We start from the raw sequence: 22,983 nt of genomic DNA, 5'->3' as shown, positions 1-22,983 counted from the left end.
GCTTCCTAGCAACAAAATCTCTCTTATCATAACGTTGATTCTTTGATTATGGGTTATCAGGATCAACAGCAGGTTCAATCTCTACATCATTGCTTTAGCTAGGTTGAGCATCAACATGAACATTATCATTAACATTATCATTAAGTTCATATTCATCACCTGATTGTGTTTCAACATCAGAGATAGAAATATCATTTGGATTCTCAGGTGTGTCTATAATAGGTTCACTAGAACCATGCAAAGTCCTATCATTTTTCTTTTTCTTCTTTTTAGAAGAACTAGGTGCCTCTAAATTACTGAGAATCCTGCTCGATTCTCTTAGGGTGGCCTTCAGGATACAAAGGTTCCTGAGTCATTCTACCTGTTCTAGTAGCCACTCTAACAGCAAAGTCATGTTTATTATTTAATTCATCGAGCAAATCACTTTGAGCTTTAAGTACTTGCTCAGCTTGAGTGGTAACCATAGAAGCATATTTGCTAATGAGTTTAAGTTCACCTTTAACTCTAGCCATATAATCGCTCAAGCGTCCTATCTCGAAAGCATTATTCTTTAATTCCCTACCAACATAAGCATTAAAACTTTCTTGTCTAGCCATAAAGTCATCAAATTCATCTAAACATGGGCTATGAAATTTAGTAGACGGGATTTCAACTTTATCATATATAGAGAGAGAGAATTTACCTTTACTACCTGTGTCGGGTTATCAAGACAATGTATTTCTTCAACAGGCGGTAAATTAAGACCATGTATTTCTTCAATAGGAGGTAAATTCTTAACATCTTCAGCTTTAATACCTTTTTCTTTCATTGATTTCTTTGCCTCTTGCATATATTCAGGACTGAGAAATAAAACTCCCCTCTTCTTCGGAGTCGGGTTAGGAATAAGCTCAGGAGTTGGCTCAATTGGCTCAGAAAGAGTCCAATTATTTTCATTAGTCAACATATTATTCAATAGTAATTCAGCTTGGTCGACTGCTCTTTCCCTGAAAACACAACTAGCACAACTATCCAAGTAGTCCTTGGAAGCATCGGTTAGTCCATTATAAAAGATATCAAGTATTTCATTTTTCTTAAGAGGATGATCAGGCAAAGCATTAAGTAATCAGAGAAGCCTCCCCCAAGCTTGTGGGAGACTCTCTTCTTTGATTTGCACAAAATTATATATTCCCCACAAGGCAGCTTGTTTCTTATGAGCAGGGAAATATTTAGCAGAGAAGTAATAAATCATATCCTGGGGACTACACACACAACCAGGATCAAGAGAATTAAACCAAGCCTTAGCATCACCCTTTAATGAGAACGGAAACATCTTAAGGATATAATAATAGCGAGACTTCTCATCATTAGTAAACAGGATGGCTATATCATTTAACTTGGTAAGATGTGCCACAACGGTTTCAGATTCCAGGCCATAAAAAGGATCAGATTCAACCAAAGTAATTATCTCAGGATCAACAGAGAATTCATAATCCTTATCAGTAACACAGATAGGTGAAGTAGCAAAAGAGGGGTCAGGTTTCATTCTAGCATTAAGATATTGCTGCTTCCATTTAGCTAATAATTTCTTAAGATCATATCTATCTAAGCAAAAATAGCTCTAGCAGCTTCCTCATCCATAACATAACCCTCAGGACAACAGGTAATTCATAATCAGGGGGAGAACTTTCATCATCACTATCATCAATAATAGCATCTTCAATAATTTCATTCTCTCTAACCCTAGCAAGTTGCTCATCAAGAAATTCACCTAATGGCAAAGTAGTATCACACACAGAACTAGTTTCATCATAAGTATCATGCATAGCAGAAGTGGCATCATCAATAACATGCGACATATCAGAATTCATAGCAGTAGCAGGTTTAGGTGTCGCAAGCTTACTCAAAACAGAAGGAGAATCTAGCGCAGAGCTAGATGGCAGTTCCTTACCTCCCCTCGTAGTTGAGGGAAAAATCTTAGTTCTTTCGTCTTTAAGGTTCCTCATAGTGACCAACAGATATAAATCCCAAGTGACTCAAAGAATAGAGCTATGCTCCCTGGCAACAGCGCCAGAAATTAGTCTTGATAACCCACAAGTGTAAGGGATTGCAATAGCTTTCGAGGGTAGAGTATTCAACCCAATTTTATTGATTCGACACAAGGGGAGCCAAAGAATATTCTTAAGTATTAGCAGTTGAGTTGTCAATCCAACCACACCTGGATAACTTAGTATCTGCAGCAAAGTATTTAGTAGCAAGTAGTATGATAGTAATGGTAACAGTGGCAAAAGTAAAGATAATAGTTTTGTAGTAGTTGTAACAGTAGCAACGGAAAGTAAATAAGCAAAGCACAATATGTGAAAAGCTCGTAGGCATTGGATCAGTGATGGATAATTATGTCGGATGCGATTCCTCGTGTAATAGCTATAACATAGGGTGACACAGAACTAGCTCCAGTTCATCAATGTAATGTAGGCATGTGTTCCGAATATAGTCATACGTGCTTATGGAAAAGAACTTGCATGACATCTTTTGTCCTACCCTCCGGTGGCAGCGGGGTCCTAGTGGAACCTAAGGGATATTAAGGCCTCCTTTTAATAGAGAACCGAAACAAAGCATTAGCACATAGTGAATACATGAAGTCCTCAAACTATGGTCATCACCGAGAAGTATCCCGATTATTGTCACTTCGGGGTTGTTGGATCATAACACATAATACGTGACTATAGACTTGCAAGATAGGATCAAGAACTCACATATATTCATGAAAACATAATAGGTTCACATCTGAAATCATGGCACTCGGGCCCTAGTGACAAGCATTAAGCATAGCAAAGTCATAGCAACATCAATCTCAGAACATAGTGGATACTAGGGATCAAACCCTAACAAAACTAACTTGATTACATGGTAAATCTCATCCAACCCATCACCGTCCAGCAAGCCTACGATGGAATTACTCACGCACAGCGGTGAGCATCATGAAATTGGTGATGGAGGATGGTTGATGATGACGACGGCGATGAATTCCCCTCTCCGGAGCCCCGAATGGACTCCAATCAGCCCTCCCGAGAGAGATTAGGGCTTGGCGGCGGCTCCGTATCGTAAAACGCGATGAAACTTTCTCTTTGATTTTTTCTCCGTGAAACGGAATATGTGGAGTTGGAGTTGAGGACGGTGGAGCATCGGGGGGCCCATGAGATAGGGGGCGCTCCTAGGGGGGAGGGCGCGCCCCCCACTCTCGTGGATAGGGTGTGGGCCCCCTGGCCTTGATCCTTTCGCCAGTATTTTTTATATTTTCCAAAAGTTATCTCTATGGATTTTTAGGTCATTCCGAGAACTTTTGTTTTCTGCACAATAAACAACACCATGGCAGTTCTGCTGAAAACAGCATCAGTCCAGGTTAGTTTCATTCAAATCATGCAAGTTAGAGTCCAAAACAAGGGCAAAAGTGTTTGGAAAAGTAGATACGTTGGAGACATATCACTGACATCCAAAACCTGCTAAGTATATTTCGGTTGGACCAACCCACTTCTATTTGGTTCCACCGATTGCATTTAGATTGATCCAAACATCTACCTTGGTAAGACCAGTATGAAAATCTCGGTGTCATCGATGCTCTTTGTTTCTTGCAGTTATGCATCTCGGTGAGACCAATTTTGTTCGATTAGTACTACCGACTACACACAGGTATATATATGGCACGAACCGTACGTTGAAAATTCCTTCAACCATTTCACTCCCGCACCCTGTTGCTGTCATCGCCCCTGGTCTTCGGATCATCGCCGTTGCCTCTAGCGTGCTCTTGCCGCCGGATTCCACCGCCGTCAATGGCAATCTTCTCCGTCGTTGCCACCGCTGCGAATCTTCACCAAGTTAGGGTAAGATTCGACCCCTTTCTGTGCTCCCAAATCTGATTCAATGCATGGAAGGACGCGCCTATATCTCGCCACTGCTTGCACTTCAATATCTACAAGAAAATTCTTAGAATTAGACTCGAGCAAAAAAATTAGGTTTAGGGTTTCTCAGATTTCATCTCGGAGCGACCGAATTGAACAACCTGGCGTCACTGATTTGGCTTCGGCCGTTGCACTTAGTACACTTCGATGAAACCGAATGGTACTAATCAATGTAACCGAGTTGGTTTCTCCATAGGTTCATAAGCACTTCGGTGGAACCAGGATCAACTTCAGTCTAACCAAAATGCGAACCCTAGTTTCAGTTGTTGCATCGGTGCTACCGAGAATTTCAAATCGGTAATTCCGAGATGCTCTTCATGAGAACCTAAAACTTAAATTTGAACTCAAATTTTTCAATAATAGTTTTGTTTTGTGATGCTCACCCACTCCACTCTACTTATTCTACTTCATAGGGTCAGTTGTCAGCATGTCAGACACAAGTGATATCCAGAACAGATCAGCAGAGCCCAGCGTTGACTTGGATGCAAGTTCAAGTTCTGAGGAAAGTTATCATGAAGGAGAGAGGAGTTCTCCTAGTTTTCCCCCAGCTGCCACAAGGACAAGAAAGAAGAAGAATTCTGACGATGAGGATGAGGATTTTCATGTTGAGGAGGTCACTTCCAAGAGGAAAATTGTTCTTGCTAAAGAGTACGACACTGCTCCTTGCTCTAGACTAGGCCGATGCAAGTCAATAGCCAAAGTGGCTGGAAAGAAAAGAGAGAGGAAGCAAACTGCCCATGTGGTGTATAAGCCCACATCCATGAGGAGAGAGGATGAACCAGTTGCCGATGAGCCTCCTCCCAAGCAACAAAAGCTCATGGCAGATGTTATGCCCAAGAGGGCTGCTACCACCTCCAGGACAGCTACTACACCCATGGTTTCTTCCTCGGTTCCTCCAGCGGTCCTTACACCACCACCATAGCAGACATCAGCTGAGATCTTAGTGGACACACTTCTCTCTACTCCAACGACTTCTATGCACACCAACGCTGCAAGTCAGATGACTTCAGCACCAGGAGCTGCAGATCGAGCCCAGAGCGATGCTTAGCTCTTTACTTCTTCAAACTTTTTGGTACTTTTTGCCAAAGGGGGAGAATTAGTATAGATCATTAGGGCTGAGAGAGAGAGAGAGAGAGAGAGAGAGAGTGTGTGTTTGCTTTTTCTCGTTTGGTTTTCTTGAGTTTCGTGTTACTTTTAATTGATGCCTTTATGAGACTATGTTACTTTGTGCTTGATCATACCATACTTTGATGTTATGCTTGCTTAAATATCTATCCATATGCTCGTTGTATGATCATTTACTTGTTTGTTTGGTGATGAGTGCTTATTACTTTGCAATCATATTATTTTGAGCACTCCACCAAGATGTATGTGACATGGAAGAGTGGCCCATGATCCTAATCGATTGTGCATTTGCATTCAAACGCAAATATTAGTAGTTCACAAATTTAGGGGGAGCTCTTACTTATCACATACTTCTCAAAGCGATGATGTATTTCATTGATTGTGTCATTCTCGAAGCTTTGATCTATATGTTGTCATCAATTACCAAAAAGGAGGAGATTGAAGTGCAACTAATCCCCGGGTGGTTTTGGTAATTAATAACAACATATATGTCATTGACCTAATGCTCATTGACTATAGATTCCAGAGAAGACCAATGATTGGCATGGCAAGGACTAATGAATGTGGACCCCTCAAGATGCGAATGACTTAAAATTGGCAAAGCTTCAAGACTCTTCATTTTTGGTTAAGTGATCCAAGATCACATTGGGTGCTCTCAAAAACTTTGGACCGAACACCTCCACAACTACCTTCGCAAATTGTTTGATGAAGAAGATTGAAGTGCTCTCTCCCATTGTCAAGTTGTCATCAATGCAATCTGCCAAAATTCCATATACCATTATACGCAATGTGACAGTGACCTTTAATACGTCTCCATCGTATCTACTTTTCCAAAAACTTTTTCCCTTGTTTTGGACTCTAACTTGTATGATTTGAATGGAACTAACCCGGACTGACGCTGTTTTCAGCAAAATTGCCATGGTGTTGTTTTATGTGCAGAAAACAAAAGTTCTCGGAATGACCTGAAACTCCATGGAATATCTTAGAATAAATAATAAAAAATCCTCGCCAAAGATGAAGACCAGGGGGCCCACACCCTGTCCATGAGGGTGGGGGCGCGCCCCTCCCCCCTGGGCACGCCGCCCTACCTCGTGGGCCCCCTGGTGGCCCTCCGACGCCAACTCCAACTCCATATATTGGCTTTCGGGGAGAAAAAAATCAGGGAGAAAGTTTCATCGCGTTTTACGATACGGAGCCACCGCCAAGCCCTAATCTCTCTCGGGAGGGCTGATCTGGAGTCCGTTCGGGGCTCTGGAGAGGGGGATTCGTCGCCGTCGTCATCATCAACCATCCTTCATCACCAATTTCATGATGCTCACCGCCGTGCGTGAGTAATTGCATCGTAGGCTTGCTGGACGGTGATGGGTTGGATGAGATTTATCATGTAATCGAGTTAGTTTTGTTAGGGTTTTATCCCTAGTATCCATTATGTTCTGAGATTGATGTTGCTATGACTTTGCTATGCTTAATGCTTGTCACTAGGGCCCGAGTGCCATGATTTCAGATCTGAACCTATTATGTTTTCATGAATATATGTGTGTTCTAGATCCTATCTTGCAAGTCTATAGTCACCTACTATGTGTTATGATCCGGCAACCCCGAAGTGACAATAATCGGGACCACTCCCGGTGATGACCATAGTTTGAGGAGTTCATGTATTCACTATGTGCTAATGCTTTGTTCCGGTTCTCTATTAAAAGGAGGCCTTAATATCCCTTAGTTTCCAATAGGACCCCGCTGCCACGGGAGGGTAGGACAAAAGATGTCATGCAAGTTCTTTTCCATAAGCACGTATGACTATATACGGAATACATGCCTACATTACATTGATGAACTGGAGCTAGTTCTGTGTCACCCTATGTTATGACTGTTACATGATGAACCACATCCGGCATAATTATCCATCGCTAATCCGGTGCCTACGAGTTTTCCATATACTGGTTTACGCTTATTTACTTTTCCGTTGCTACTGTTACAATCACTACAAAATACCAAAAACATTACTTTTGCTGTCTTTACTTTTGTTACCGTTACCACCACTATCATATTACTTTGCTACTAAACACTTTGCTGCAGATACTAAGTTTCCAGGTGTGGTTGAATTGACAACTCAGCTGCTAATACTTGAGAATATTCTTTGGCTCCCCTTGTGTCGAATCAATAAATTTGGGTTGAATACTCTACCCTCGAAAACTGTTGCGATCCCCTATACTTGTGGGTTATCAAGACCTTTTTCTGGCGCCGTTGCCGGGGAGCATAGCTCTATTCTTTGAGTCACTTGGGATTTATATCTGCTGGACACTATGAAGAACTTGAAAGATGATCGAACTACTATTTTGCCCTCAACTACGAGGGGAGGTAAGGGACTGCCATCTAGCCTTGCACTAGATTCTCCTTCTGTTATGAGTAAGTTTGCGACACCTAAACCTACTACTGCTATTGATTCTGATATGTCGCATGTTATTGATGATGCCACTTCTGCTATGCATGATACTTATGATGAAACTACTTCTATGCTTGATACTACTGTGCCACTTGGTGAATTTCTTGATGAGCAAATTGCTAGGTCTAGAGAAAGAGAAATTATTGAACCTGAACACGATGATGTTAGTGATGATGAACCTATGCCTGCTATTCCTGAGGGTTATCTTTTTAATGCTGAATCTATTGAAGTTGTTCTTGCTTGCCAGGATAGTCTTGAACGTAAGAGGTTGCTAGTTAAGTGGAGTAAAGAATCTTTTAGAGATAGGATGAGACCCGACCCTGCTTTTGCTACTTCACCTATCTGTGTTCCTGATCAGGATTATTATGATTTTTCTGTTGATCCAGATATAATTACTTTGGTTGAATCTGATCCTTTTTATGGCTATGAATCTGAAACTGTTGTGGCACATCTTCGTAAGTTAGATGATATAGCTGCCCTGTTTACTAATAATGAGAGATCGCGCTACCTTTATTTACTCAAAATATTTCCGTTCTCATTAAAGGGTGATGCTAAGAAATGGTTTAATTCTCTTGATCCTGGTTGTGTGCAAAGTCCCCAGGATATGATTTATTACTTCTCTGCTAAATATTTCCCTGCTCATAAGAAACAAGCTGCTTTGAGGGAAATATACAATTTTGTGCAAATTGAAGAAGAGAGTCTCCCACAAGCTTGGGGGAGGCTTCTCAAGTTACTTAATGCTTTGCCTGATCATCCTCTTAAGAAACCTGAAATATTTGATATCTTTTATAATGGACTAACTGATGCTTCCAGAGATTACCTGGATAGTTGTGCTGGTTCTCTTTTCAGGGAAAGAACACCGGATGACGCTGAAATTCTATTGAATAATATGTTGGCAAATGAAAATAATTGGGCACCTCCCGAGCTACCTCCTGAGCCAGTTCCTGAGCCAATTACTGAGCCTATTCCTAAACCAACTCCGAAGAAGAGAGGTGTTCTATTTCTCAGTCCCGAAGATATGCAAGAGGCAAAGAAATCTATGAAAGAAAAAGGTATTAAAGCTGAAGATGTTAAGAATTTACCTCCTATTGAAGAAATACATGGTCTTAATTTACCGCCTGTTGAAGAAGTATATGATCTCAATTACTTATTTACTGAAGAACCTCCCGATATCCCGACACAGGTAGTAAAGGTAAATTCTCTCTATAGATATGATAAAGCTGAAGTCCCTCCTACTAAAATTGCTAGTCAGTGCTTGGATGAGTTTGATGACTTTATGTTTAAGCAAGATGACTTTAATGCTTATTTTGGTAGACAATTAAAACAGAATACCTTTATGATTAAACGCTTGAGTGATTATATGGCTGATATTAGAGGTGAACTTAAACTTGTTAGCAAACATGCTTCTATGGTTACCACTCAAGTAGAACAAGTACTTAAAGCTCAGAAAGAAGTGCTTGATGAAATGAATAGTAAGAAAAATGATTATGCTGTTAGAGTGGCTACTAGAACTGGTAGAATGACTCAGGAACCTTTGTATCCTGAAGGCCACCCTAAGAGAATCGAGCAAGATTCTCAGAGAAATAATATTGATATGCCTAGTTCTTCTAAGAGGAAGAAAAAGAAAAATGATAGGACTGTGCAAACTTCTAGTGAACCTATTGCTGAACCACCTGATAATCCAAATGATATCTCTATGTCTGATGCTGAAACACAATCAGGTGATGAACATGAACCTAGTGATAATGTTAATGATAATGTTCATGTTGATGCTCAACCTAGTAATGATAATGATGTAGAAGTTGAACCTGCTGTTGATCTTGATAACCCACAATCAAAGAATCAACGTTATGATAAAAGAGACTTTGTTGCTAGGAAACATGGTAAAGAAAGGGAACCATGGGTTCAGAAACCCATGCCTTTTCCTCCGAAACCATCCAAGAAAAAGGATGATGAGGATTTTGAGCGCTTTGCTGAAATGATTAGACCCATCTTTTTGCGTATGCGATTAACTGATGTGCTCAAAACAAATCCTTATGCTAAGTATATGAAGGATATCATTACTAATAAAAGAAAGATACCTGAAGCTGAAATTTCCACCATGCTTGCTAATTATACTTTTAAGGGTGGAATACCAAAGAAACTTGGAGATCCAGGAGTACCTACTATACCATGCTCCATTAAGAGAAATTATGTTAAAACTGCTTTATGTGATCTTGGAGCCGGTGTTAGTGTTATGCCTCTCTCTTTATATCGTAGACTTGACTTGAATAAGTTGACACCTACTGAAATATCTTTGCAAATGGCTGATAAATCAACTGCTATACCTGTCGGTATTTGTGAGGATGTGCCTGTTGTGGTTGCAAACGTTACTATTTTAACGGACTTTGTTATTCTTGATATTCCCGAGGATGATAGTATGTCTATTATTCTTGGAAGACCTTTCCTTAATACTGCAGGGGCTGTTATTGATTGCAACAAAGGCAATGTCACTTTTCATGTTAATGGTAATGAGCATACGGTACACTTTCCGAGGAAACAACCTCAAGGTTATAGCATCAACTCTATTGGAAAAATTCCATCGATTATATTTGGAGGTTTTGAATTTCCTCTCCCTACTGTCAAGAAAAAGTATGATATTCTTATTGTTGGGGATTTTCATATCCCCGTTGAGGTAACTTAGTGTCATTCGAAATTTCTCCGGTTCCGGATTATTCGGAATGAGTTTGTTAACAAGACTTGATCAACCTTGTTAGTGGGTTCATTTTGATGATCACGAGATGGATGAAACTAGAAGCACAACATTCTGTACCCTCTTTATATTTTTTGTTATTTAGTAAAAATAAAGTAAAATAGTATTTTTCTGTCTGTTTCCTGACTTATCCGTGCAATATAAAAATATCCCGAAAATAAAAGTCCTCAGAATGCCATGCCAATTTAATATGATTTTTTCGGGAATATTTGAGAATTTACTGTGCAAAAATTACCACGGGGGGAGCTGCCACCTGGCCACGAGGGTGGAGGGCGCGCCCCCCTGCCCCTCGTGGGCCCACGGTGGCCCTCCTCCACTTATTCCTACACCCATCTTCTTCCTCTGCCTCACACAAACACGAAAAACCAACTCAAGCACGAGTTCCAGCCCCCATTGCTGTGATTTTCGATCTCCTTGCTCAAAGCACCTCTTGCAGAACTGCTTGGGGAGATTGTTCCTTGGTATGTGACTCCTCCATTGGTCCAATTAGTTTTTGTTCTAGTGCTTTATTCATTGCAAATTTGTGCTGCATAGGAGACCATGTTCTTGAGCTTGCATGTCCAATTTATATGGTTCCAAGTAGTTCTAATGCTTGATATAGGTCCTAGGCACTTGTGGGAGTTGTTGCTATCAATTTTATTGAAGTTGGTTCACTTTTATTTGAAGTTACTAAAAATTTCAGATTGTTTCAGAAATAATAAAGAGACTTTTGAGGGGCTCGTCGAGCCGAAGCTCTAAGGAAAAACAAAAGGAAGAAGAGGAGAAGCCCAAATTTAATTTACCTCGCACTGCGGAGGTTCGGCCGTGTGAATGGCCTTCCGATGACTTCTTGAGGAGAGCTGGGATTCATGAAGATTTCTATTTATTGATTGAGAACGTCGGCCTCACCGACTTCCTCCACGACCAACGTCATCAGTATCTCTTACTCACAAATACTTTTGTGCAAAACTTCTACTTTTTCCCTAAGAAATCACCTCCAACAGTAGAGTTTCATTTATATGACGTTGTTAAAGAAATGACATTAGCTGAATTCTGCGAGGTTTGCAGAATACCCTTTGAGGGCACCTTAGATGAACCCCACCATAACAAAGTAGAAGCTTTTATTAACACTATCACTGTGGGAGAAACCAGGAAGGTTTCTGATGCAAGGATCACTAGCATACATTATCCTGTTTTATGCTACTTTGCCTTATTTGCTAGTCGTTGCTTGATTGGACGCGGGAACTGTGGGAACCTTAGTATTCCTGATATTATTATTTTGCTCCATGGTTTATACCGCAATAACTCTGTTAGTATGGGTGGAATTGTTGCTAGACGGTTAAATCTGAACCGTACTAAGGGCCCCATTTTTGGAGGCATTTATGCTTCGCGCCTAGCTGAACATTTTGAAATACCTATTAGGCATGAGGAGAAAGAAGAAACAGCGCTGCCTCGTGCTTATTTAGATTATAAGAGTATGATAGCGCATGATTTTCTTGTTAAGAGTCGCGATGGGGAGCTTAAATATAAATTATACTTTGATAAACATCACCCTGAGACTATTACTTTGCCTGCTCCTTCTTTGTTTAACTTGTCTGCAGAACCTCACATCATTTCATGGTCGGCTGTTCAAGCCTATCGGAACCCTGCACCAACCCCGGAGCCGGAGCCACAAGATGAGCCTCCACGACTATCTGTTTATTCTTGGGATCCTGAGGCGGTTGCCAGTCAGTGGCAGTCAGAGTCCTCTTTATCACAGTACGACCCCAGCTTCACCTACGGATATCCGCCAGGTTATCCCTGGCAATAGACCAACTTAGGCCAAAAGCCTAAGCTTGGGGGAGTACGTATTTCCCACCGACATTACATTCATGTTCACACACACTCATTGCTAGATGTCGGTGCTCATACTTTTTCACTGTAATATCCACGCTAGTTTATTTACTTTTTCCTGCTTTCTTCTTGTGTGTTTGATAAACCTTAAGAAAAAACAAAAAAAATTAGTAGTAGTTTATTTCTTTGCTTGTAGTGGAAATTAAAAAGAAAACCCAAAAATATTTCCCATTCTTCTTTTACTTGTTGGGAGCTTTCCCGTGTAAATAGTTTTTATTTCTTTTTCTTTCTTTGGGGGTCGAGAAGACCATATTGAAAATGCTTAGTGGCTCTTATATGCATGATTGATTATTTAACTTAGAGCCCATATTACTTGTCTTCTCTCTTGAGTTGAATGCTTGCAGATTCCAGCTTAGTCCAATGCACGTGCACTCTTATTATTATACACACCGTTCGGTCGTGCAAGTGAAAGGCAATAATGATGATATATGATGGACTTATTGGGATGAGAAAAGATGGTATGAACTCGACCTCTCTTGTTTTTGTAAATATGATGATTCATCGTTCTTGATTCAGCTATTATGAAGTAAACATATTTGCAATGACATTTAGAGATTATAGTTGCTTGTGCCATGCTTGATTAGCTATGAGTTATAATGGTTTACCTTGCGTGCCAACATGCTATTAGAATGATTATGATGTGGTATGATGGGTGGTATCCTCCTTTAAATGCATTGAGTGACTCGACTTGGCACATGTTCACGCATGTAGTTGAATCCAATCAACATAGCCTTCATGATATTTATGTTCATGGTGGATTATATCCTACTCATGCTTGTACTCGGTGTGAATTAATTTTAATGCATGTTTACGACTGTTGTCGCTCTCTCAGTTGGTCGCTTCCCAGTCTTTTGCTAGCCTTCACCTGTACTAAGCGGGAATACTGCTTGTGCATCCAAACTCCTTAAACCCCAAAGTTATTCCATATGAGTCCACTATACCTTCCTATATGCGGTATTTACCTGCCGTTCCAAGTAAATTTGTATGTGCCAAACTCTAAACCTTCAAATAAACATTCTGTTTTGCATGCTCGAATAGCTCATATGTCAACTAGAGCTGCCCTTATCTTCCGTGTTAGGCGGGTTATTCTCAAGAGGAGTGGACTCCGCTCCTCATTCACGAGAAAATGGCTGGTATCCGGGATGCCCAGTCCCATGCTTTGTGCAAACTAAAATCAAAATAACTGCAAACAAAACTCCCCCTGGGACCTGTTGAATGTTGGAGGCACTCGTTGTTTCGAGCAAGCCATGGATTGATGCTTGTGGAGGAGGGGAGTATAAACTTTACCATTCTGTTTGGGAACCGCCTATAATCTGTTTAGCATGGAAGATATCGTCGTCTTTTAGTTGTTATGTTGACAATGAAAGTATGCCGCTCAAAATATAATTTATCTCTATTTCAAAACCGAGCTCTGGCACCTCTACAAATCCCTGCTTCCCTCTGCGAAGGGCCTATCTATTTACTTTTATGTTGAGTCATCACCCTTCTTATTAAAAAGCACCCGCTGGAGAGCACACTGTCGTTTGCATTCATTATTATTGGTTTATATTGGGTATGACTTGACTGGATCTCTTTTACCATGAATTACAATGTTTAGTCAGTCCTTGATCTTTAAAGGTGCTCTGCATTTATGTTTTGCAGTCTCAGAAAGGGCTAGCGAGATACCATTTTGTTATATCATGTTATGATTATTTTGAGAAAGTGTTGTCATCCGAGTTTTATTATTATGGCTCGCTAGCTGATTATGCTATTGATATGAGTAATTGTGAGACCTACGTGTTATTGTGAGTATGGTTAGTTCATAATAATTGCTGAAACTTGAATGCTGGCTTTTCATGTTTACAACAACAAGAGCAAACAGAGTTTGTAAAAGTTTTTCTTTTTCTCTTTCAGTTTGTCAACTGAATTGCTTGAGGACAAGCAAGGGTTTAAGCTTGGGGGAGTTGATACGTCTCCGTCGTATCTACTTTTCCAAACACTTTTGCCCTTGTTTTGGACTCTAACTTGTATGATTTGAATGGAACTAACCCGGACTGACGCTGTTTTCAGCAGAATTGCCATGGTGTTGTTTTATGTGCAGAAAACAAAAGTTCTCGGAATGACCTGAAACTCCACGGAATATCTTAGTAAAATAATAAAAAATCCTCGCCAAAGATGAAGACCAGGGGGCCCACACCCTGTCCACGAGGGTGGGGGCGCGCCCCTCCCCCCTGGGCGCGCCGCCCTACCTCGTGGGCCCCCTGGTGGCCCTCCGACGCCAACTCCAACTCCATATATTGGCTTTCGGGGAGAAAAAAATCAGAGAGAAAGTTTCATCGCGTTTTACGATACGGAGCCGCCGCCAAGCCCTAATCTCTCTCGGGAGGGCTGATCTGGAGTCCGTTCGGGGCTCCGGAGAGGGGGATTCATCGCCGTCGTCATCATCAACCATCCTCCATCACCAATTTCATGATGCTCACCGCCGTGCGTGAGTAATTGCATCGTAGGCTTGCTGGACGGTGATGGGTTGGATGAGATTTATCATGTAATCGAGTTAGTTTTGTTAGGGTTTGATCCCTAGTATCCATTATGTTCTGAGATTGATGTTGCTATGACTTTGCTATGCTTAATGCTTGTCACTAGGGCCCGAGTGCCATGATTTCAGATCTGAACCTATTATGTTTTCATGAATATATGTGTGTTTTAGATCCAATCTTGCAAGTCTATAGTTACCTACTATGTGTTATGATCCGGCAACCCCGAAGTGACAATAATCAGGACCACTCCCGGTGATGACCATAGTTTGAGGAGTTCATGTATTCACTATGTGCTAATGCTTTGTTCTGGTTCTCTATTAAAAGGAGGCCTTAATATCCCTTAGTTTCCAATAGGACCCCGCTGCCACGGGAGGGTAGGACAAAAGATGTCATGCAAGTTCTTTTCCATAAGCACGTATGACTATATGCGGAATACATGCCTACATTACATTGATGAACTGGAGCTAGTTCTGTGTCACCCTATGTTGTGACTGTTACATGATGAACCACATCCGGCATAATTATCCATCGTTGATCCGGTGCCTACAAGTTTTCCATATACTGGTTTACACTTATTTACTTTTCCGTTGCTACTGTTACAGTCTCTACAAAATACCAAAAACATTACTTTTACTGTCTTTACTTTTGTTACCGTTACCACCACTATCATATTACTTTGCTACTAAACAGTTTGCTGCAGATACTAAGTTTCCAGGTGTGGTTGAATTGACAACTCAGCTGCTAATACTTGAGAATATTCTTTGGCTCCCCTTGTGTCAAATCAATAAATTTGGGTTGAATACTCTACCCTCGAAAACTATTGCGATCCCCTATACTTGTGGGTTATCAACCTTCTGCTCAGTGCTATGTCCAAGAGCTCTGGCATAGTTCTTCCTTTGAACGAAGGAACGATCATGTTGCTTCACAACATTACAAATGTGAAGAAATAAGCGAGTGGACATCCTAACCGGCATCGAAATTACCTCTCTAGTTAGCGAGGTCTTGGGGTAAAGTACTTGCGCCACAATCAGTCGCCCGCCTCTTTCCTTTCTCTCCATATAAACTCATGGCCAAAAATCGAACCTTCATGGCTGGGCTTCTTGTTCTTGTGCATCATCCCAATCATAACAATATCTTCCTCCTTGGTCGAATCAAATTCCTCACCCGACGAGAAATCCTCGTAATAGTTGGAGTCACACAAACTCATCTACAATCCAAAACTATCTATCAAGCTATAATTCTACAAATGCACCAAAAAAATGCAAACGTTTTTTTACCTTTGTAGTGATTTCATCGGACACCTTGTGTGCGAGGAAGAGAAGTTCGGTCGGCGAGTCGTTTGTGGCTTGCGGATGCAGGTAGGGGGTGGGCAACGACCACCCAAAGTGGTCCTTGATGTGGGGAGGGCCAGCTATCCGTCAAGAGCTATGGGACGCCGCGCCATGGCTGGCCCAATGTCACTGAAGGCTACGACTAGCTGTGCAACTCTGGTGTCCGCTAGGGCAGTGAGCGGGGGACACGACTGAGCCTCCATGTAGCCCGACGGTGGTGGATCGACGACTAATCAACACGGCTGCTGCAACAAAGGCGGTGACCAAATCCAGGCGAAGCGCCGATCGGTGACGGCTCGTGAGCGGCCAGAAGAGGGGCAGCGGGGTGGGGTTGTTGCCGCGGGGTAGCGATGGTGGTCTACGATGGTGGATCTGCGGCGGCGGGGGAAGGCGGATCCTACTGGGTGCGGGAGCAAAATGGCCGCGCATGGGGTGTTTGTGCAACATCGCATTTTTGCGGTAGTAGCACGAGTGATGTATATTTGCCGCACGAGAAGCCTCATTTTGGGGCTGCCCAAATTTTATTCAACTATTTTTTTGCTACTAGGCAGCTGTTGGAGGGTCTGGTGCCCTAAAAACGCTAGGTAGCGTATTATAAAGCTGATGTTGAAGATGCTCTAAGTAGGACTAGAATTTTTTCCTTCACATGTGGGCTGGGCTCCTGCTTCGTGAAGAGGCGGGGCTTAGAGCATCTCCAGCCGTTGGTCCCCAGGAGGCGCTAAAAATCGCCCCCTGGGGGTGCACCGGCGCTAAGCCGCGCGCTGGGGGCGTGATGCCCCCAGTCACGGCGCCCACGTTTTAAAAAAATTAATTAATTACGACACAAACACGGCGTAAATTCAACCAAACTTCGGCGAGTTCGTTCAAATTTAAACATATTTTACAAAAAAGAAAAAAACTACTAGGCTGCTCCTCGCCGTCTCCCTCGCCGCTCCTCGCTGCCCGCCGCCCTTGCAGTTCTACATGCTGAGGAGGCTGTAGAATCGCGTGTAGTCGTCGTCATCGTCGCCGCCTCCGCCGTGGCCGCCGTCCCTGCTGCAACCCTCCCCCGGTTGGCGCGGCGGGCTGGACGGTCCGGGGGCATCCTCGTCGTCGTCGCTGTCGAGGATCATGACGCCGTTCTCGTCCTCGCGCCCACGTTTGCGGGCGGCTATCTCCTCCAGGGCCCGGCGCTGCCGGACCATCTCGTCGCGGAGGTAGTCATCCCGCGCCCACTATAGGGCCTCCTCGTCGGAGAAGCCGCGCCGGGCTATCTTCTCGTACTCCGCGGGGAGGCCGGGCTCTGGCTTGGGCATGACGAGGATGAAGCGGCCAGAGGGGGGTGGAGTCGCCGATGCGGATGCCGGAGCTGCGGGTGCGCCCGTTGACAGGCGTGTCCTGGGGTTCCGGCTTGACGAGGCGGAGGCAGGGAGAGCCGGGCGAGGAGGAGGACGCCCTGGGTGGCTCCATGCGCCTCGGCGTCCACGAGCTCCCACGTCGGCCATGCTTTGAACTAGAGACGGCGAGAGGAGAGGGAGGAAGGGGGAGAAATGGCGCGTCGGCGGTGGAGGCTCTGTGCGTGTCTCCGGCGCGCTGGGGGTCGGCTTATATAGGCGAAGGCGCCGCATAGTACGCGTGGCCGCCGCGTGTACGCGTGGCGGGCGAGGGGACGCGCGTCGTCCGGTCTTCACTGCGCCACCCGTGAGGCATCAATGGAGGCTGGCCGGCGCGACAGCATGTGGCAGCTTTGGCATTGATTCGCGGCGGGAAACGAGGCGATGAGAACGACAAAGCAACGAGAAGAGAGGCGAGTCGCTGGCAAGGAGGCCCGCGGCTCTTTCGCGCCAAAAACGATCGCCCGGTGCCCCCCAGCGCGCCGGGTTCGGGTTGGGTCCGCCGGCGCCAATTTCGGCCCGAGCCGACGAAAATGGGCCTTTGGGGGCACAACTGGGCCGATTTTTTGGCGCCGACGGCCGAAAAGTCGCCTGGGGGGCCTTGTTAGGGGCGCGGCTGGAGATGCCTTTTGGCTGATCGTTTCTTCCATCAATAATGCTAGACCTACAAAAGAATGTGGGCTGGGTTGCTGCTTCATGAAGAGGCGGGGTTTAGGCCGGTCGTTTCTTCGATCAATAATGCTAGACCTACGAAAGAATTACAAACGTTTTACTTAGCTTTCAAACTATATTTCCCTTCCCTCTGAAATGGTCCCTTCATTTCCCCATTACTAATTGTAATTTCCCACATCAGTTTTTTTGCAAGAAACTTAAATAATCATTCATAGATGTAGCATTACTCTTTCTTTCACTTGGGACACTCAACAGAAAACTAGGCTTGGGCGAGCAATGCTGGGGAAAATATCTCGTGTACCGGAGCTTGTGATGCTACCGGTGCACCAAACTTACATTGTATTTTAAAATTGTTTAAAAAATTCTGAAAAATAATTAGCACACTCATACAACATCAACATAGGTTGTCACAAAATTTCAAGTTAAAATTCGAAACATAACTCGAAAAACAAAAATGACATTTCAACATTGAATAGTACGTAACATAACTTGGGCTTTAGATTTGATCCATTATCACACTGAATCTTTCTCACACTGTCAGCCATGCCCGCTCCCAACCCCAACCCTGTCCCCGTAGTCCCACCAGCCAAACCGGCGGCGTTCGCTCCGGCGCCGTCGGCCATCGTCCCAGCCCCGCCGCTATCACTGCTGGCAAGCATCCTCCACCCGCCCCCGCAGCTGCGTTGGGAGTCTCACTCCTCGCTGCAGCAGCCCGCGGCGCAGCTGCCCCTTTTCGATGCGGATCGAGATCTGGTCTCTGGGGCGCTGCCGCCTCCCCCGCCTGGGTGCCCTACTGGCGCTGGCGTGGGCATGGGCGGCTCCTCCGGCTCCGAGCCCGCCCCGGCTTCACTTGCCGCCCCACCTGCCGCCTTCAATGCGGGTCGCACTGCTGCGACATTTATGGCGAGTAATGGTGCGGGATGGCTAGCTTGCTTCCAAGGCTCGGCGTCCAGGGCGTGCGACGGGCATTCAATCCCGCACGGCGCGGCGGACACGGGGCTCGAGGCTGAGGCGACGGCCATGCCCTGGTTGGAGGTCACATCCCGTCGTCCACGCCCGCCGGCCAAGCACGCCGCATTCACTGCACGCCCCCCTCCGCCCGAGTGGTTAAGAGGCCTCTGCTTCAACTGACTTTGCCCTCGACATCGCGCCATTGACTGTCGGGACACTGTGGTCTACAAAAGGTGCTTTCGTTCGGGCCACAAAGCACGCTTCTGCACCCACACTCCTCGGCCTCATCTGCGTCCAGGTGCTGCCAAGCTGCGCAAGGCGCCTCCCCCGACGTCGTCCTCGCCGCTGCCGTCGTCCTCGCCTCGTCCTCCCCAAGCTGCGCTCCCCCCGCCGCAGCGTGTGTCGCTGCCGACGGCCCAGCCGTCCCGTCCCCAAGCTGCGATGGGCTCCTCTGCTGGCTCTTGGTCGGGTGACCACTCCACCCGCCCGGAGGTCTTCGCTGTGGTGCACAACACGCCGTCCATCCTGTTGGAAATCGCACTACTAGAATCCAACACCGTCGTCGCCTGGTTCGATCGCGACCGCCAAGCATCCACCATCGAGATGGCGGCCTTCATCGCCGGCAATATTGGAGCTCTCCAGCCGGACGTCGTCGTGGTGCTGCATCACCCCAAGAAGTTTCTCGCGCGTTTCATCCACCGGCACCATGCCGAGCTTGCCATCTCCCGCTGCGAGCTGGCGTTCGGCGACACCAAGCTTCAGCTCCGCGCCTGGCGGCTCAAGGCGCACGCCGAGCATGTGGACATGCGGCACCATGTCCGGCTCTGCCTCGAAGGCCTTCCCCTCTATGCTTGGGAGGAGCAAGCCGTCGCCAAGGCCATCGGCTCCGGGTGCTCCATTGACTACATCGAGCCTGCTTCTCAGTTGAAGACCCAAACGAAGGTCCTGGGGCTCTGGGCATGGACGCAGTGCCCAAGCAAGGTGCCGAGGGTGAGCTGGATCACTCTTCCCGGCCGCAACGGTGGTGCGCCGGTGTATGGCTGAAAAGGCTTGGAGCACCGCATTCTGGTGCATCTCGACATCCACAAGGACCCCTCCTCTGGCAACATCGTCTCCAAGCCAAACCCTTGGTTGTACAACATCGTCGACGGCGAGAAGCACATGAGGGACAGGCGCGAGAGAATCTCTCGCCCCGTGCGGCATGACCGGAGGGACAGAGATGATGGTGATGGCCGGGACCGTGATGACGACCGTGATGATCGCCATGGACGAAGCGGGCGGGATGCTCCCAGGAGCGGCCAAAGCTTGGGTGCTCGACTCAGACGTAGCCTCTCTCGTGCTCCTCGTGATGAGCAGCGCGGGTCTGGCAGAGATGTCCAAGAGGATCGCCGTGGCGGGTCTGGCCGGGACGGGCGCCGTCAGGCTCCTCTCGCCGGTCCGGCCGCTGATGCTGCCCTGCTGCTGGGTTCTGGCTCCGCTAGTGCCCCAGAGGCCATCGCCATGGAGCTGCTGCCAATTGTCCAAGCAACTCCGGCCCCTCAAGACGATGGGCGCGGTCGGAGCCCCTCTAGGCAAAGGCGGCCAGCTGCGACCAGGCGCCTCTCCCAGGAGGCGCGCACTCCGCCCACTTCCCTGCCTTGCTCCCCGACGTCGGTCCTCTGGCCCTCCCCTTCTTCCAAGCGAGACTCGGCCCGTGTTGCGAGGATGGCCCTTCAGGAGCGAAGCCCCGCCCTCATCGAGTTGTGCTCGCCGACGGCCATGATGCGCCCGTTGATCTCCTTCTCACCTACGCGGCCTCCGGGGTTTGAATGCTCCCCGACTCCGCCTCTTCCTGGCGTTGGAGAGCTCCAGCGCACGCCTACTCCGCCAAGAGCACGTTCTGGGCATGCTGATGATACTCTGCCGGCTGGGCTTGCTGCTTTGATCGCCCCTGTCCAGGATGCTACTGTTGTGCTGCCTTCACAGTTGTTTGCTGTACGCGAGTCGGCGCTGCTGGAACGGGCCTCCTCGCTGTGCAGCCCGCAGCCTCCACCCCGCTGTATCTCCTCCTAGGAGCCTGCGAACTCGCTGGAAGACGATGGCCGGGCTGAAGATTTGCAACAGCTCTGGGGGCATCTCGCTTCAGCATGTGCGGCGCCCGTCCGCCCGTCCCGAGGCTGTACCAACGGCTAAAATGGCCGAACGGCTGGTTTGCCGGAGTCTGGGCATCACCAGAGATGGAGAAGATGTTACTGAAGCCACCCTTGCTGCTTTCTCGCTGAAATTTAAAGAGCAACTGACCCCAGAGATAATTGTGGCCATGCGTGATTTCTTCCAGCTGGACAATGGCGCTGTCAACGCAGTGGAAGACACCCTAATTGGGCATGGAGGAGAGTCGACAATGGAACCTACCGCTGCTGGTACGGGAGAGCAAGAGGCTACAGTCTGAAGAAAATTGCTTGTAGTGCCTCTGTAGGGTTCTCTAGTTTTCCCATGTTAGTGCATTTAGATTGCATTTCCTGTAAGGGGTCCTTGCCGTGTGTGGCATGGAACTTGCTACTTGTTAGCAGTACTGGCTTTATGCCTTGCCTTAGTTGCTTCAACCCCAAGTTGTATTCTGCTATCAGATTGTACCCTGAGAATCTTTATCTTTCCCATGCATGAGCAACCTATCAACACTTTGAGCTGGAACGTAAGAGGGCTAAATTGCCCAGACCGCAGGGCTACTGTTAAGGCAACAATCGAGGGCACCTCATGTCACCTTGCCTGCCTCCAAGAAACAAAGCTCAGCTCCATCGACATGTTCATTGCGGCTTCCACTGGCGGAAATAGGCTTCGTGGCTTCGCACAGCGGTCGGCTGAGGGGACCCGTGGTGGTATCCTCCTGCTTTGGGATCAAGGCCTCCTGGAGGTCTCTGACATTGCCACATCTTCTTATTGTCTGTCGGCCACGGTACGCATCCGGGATACTGGAGCTACATTCAAAACCACTTCGGTGTATGGTCCCACCGACTTGGCGTGCAAGGATGCCTTTTTTGCGGAGCTCCTTAGCCACAAGCCGCTGTCGGGAGTCGCCTGGTTGGCCTCAGGCGACTTCAATCAAATTTGTCGTGCTAGGGACAAAAATAAGAGAAACGTGAACACAAGTAGGATCAACCGCTTCCGTGCGATGCTGCAGTCTTGTGAGCTTAAGGAAATCCATCTTCAGAACAGGCGCTTCACCTGGAGTAACGAGCGATCCAATCCAACCCTGTGCAAGCTAGACTCCTTCTGCAATGCAGAGTGGGACACCACATACAACACCCACGTTCTCCACGCGCTTTCATCCTCCTTGTCGGACCACTGTCCGCTGCTCCTGGTAGATGACAAAGGACCCAAACGTCCCCGCTCCTTCAAATTTGAAAACATTTGGGTCTCCTGGCTTGGGTTCACTGAGGTGATCCAAACGGCCTGGAACGAGCACATGCCCCACTCGGAGCCCTATCAAGTCCTTCATCATAAGCTCAGAAAAACCACCCTCCGCCTTTCGGAATGGAGTAGAAAAATGTTCTCGAAGGCCAACGTCCAACTCCATGTGGCTCTGTTGGTAATCCTTCGGTTGGACATTGCTCAAGAGACGCGTCTCCTCTCCCCCGCCGAGTCCGACCTTCGGGCTAGACTAAAATGACGAGTCATTAGCCTGGCGGTCCTTCAGAGAGCTAGGAAGAGCAAGTGTGCGAGGGTGGCCAACCTCAAAGAAGGGGATGCGAACACAAAATTTCTCCATCACCGTGTCAATGCCAGGAGAAGAAAAAACCATATTCACCGCATCAAACAGGCTCACAGTTGGGTGACTGAGCATGGACAGAAGGAGAAGATCATCCACGACCACTTCTCTGAGGTCATGGGGCGGATTGGAACCAACAGTAACGTAGACTTTAACTGGGATGAGCTCGACATCCAGCATCACAACCTCCACGCTCTTGGCGTTGTCATCACTGAGGAGGAGGTCTGGGCTGCTATCAAAGAAATGCCCAACGACAAAGCTCCCGGCC

This window comes from Triticum aestivum, chromosome 1B, assembly GCF_018294505.1.
Source record: "Triticum aestivum cultivar Chinese Spring chromosome 1B, IWGSC CS RefSeq v2.1, whole genome shotgun sequence".
NCBI lineage: Eukaryota > Viridiplantae > Streptophyta > Magnoliopsida > Poales > Poaceae > Triticum > Triticum aestivum.
This window is presented reverse-complemented; position numbering follows the sequence as displayed.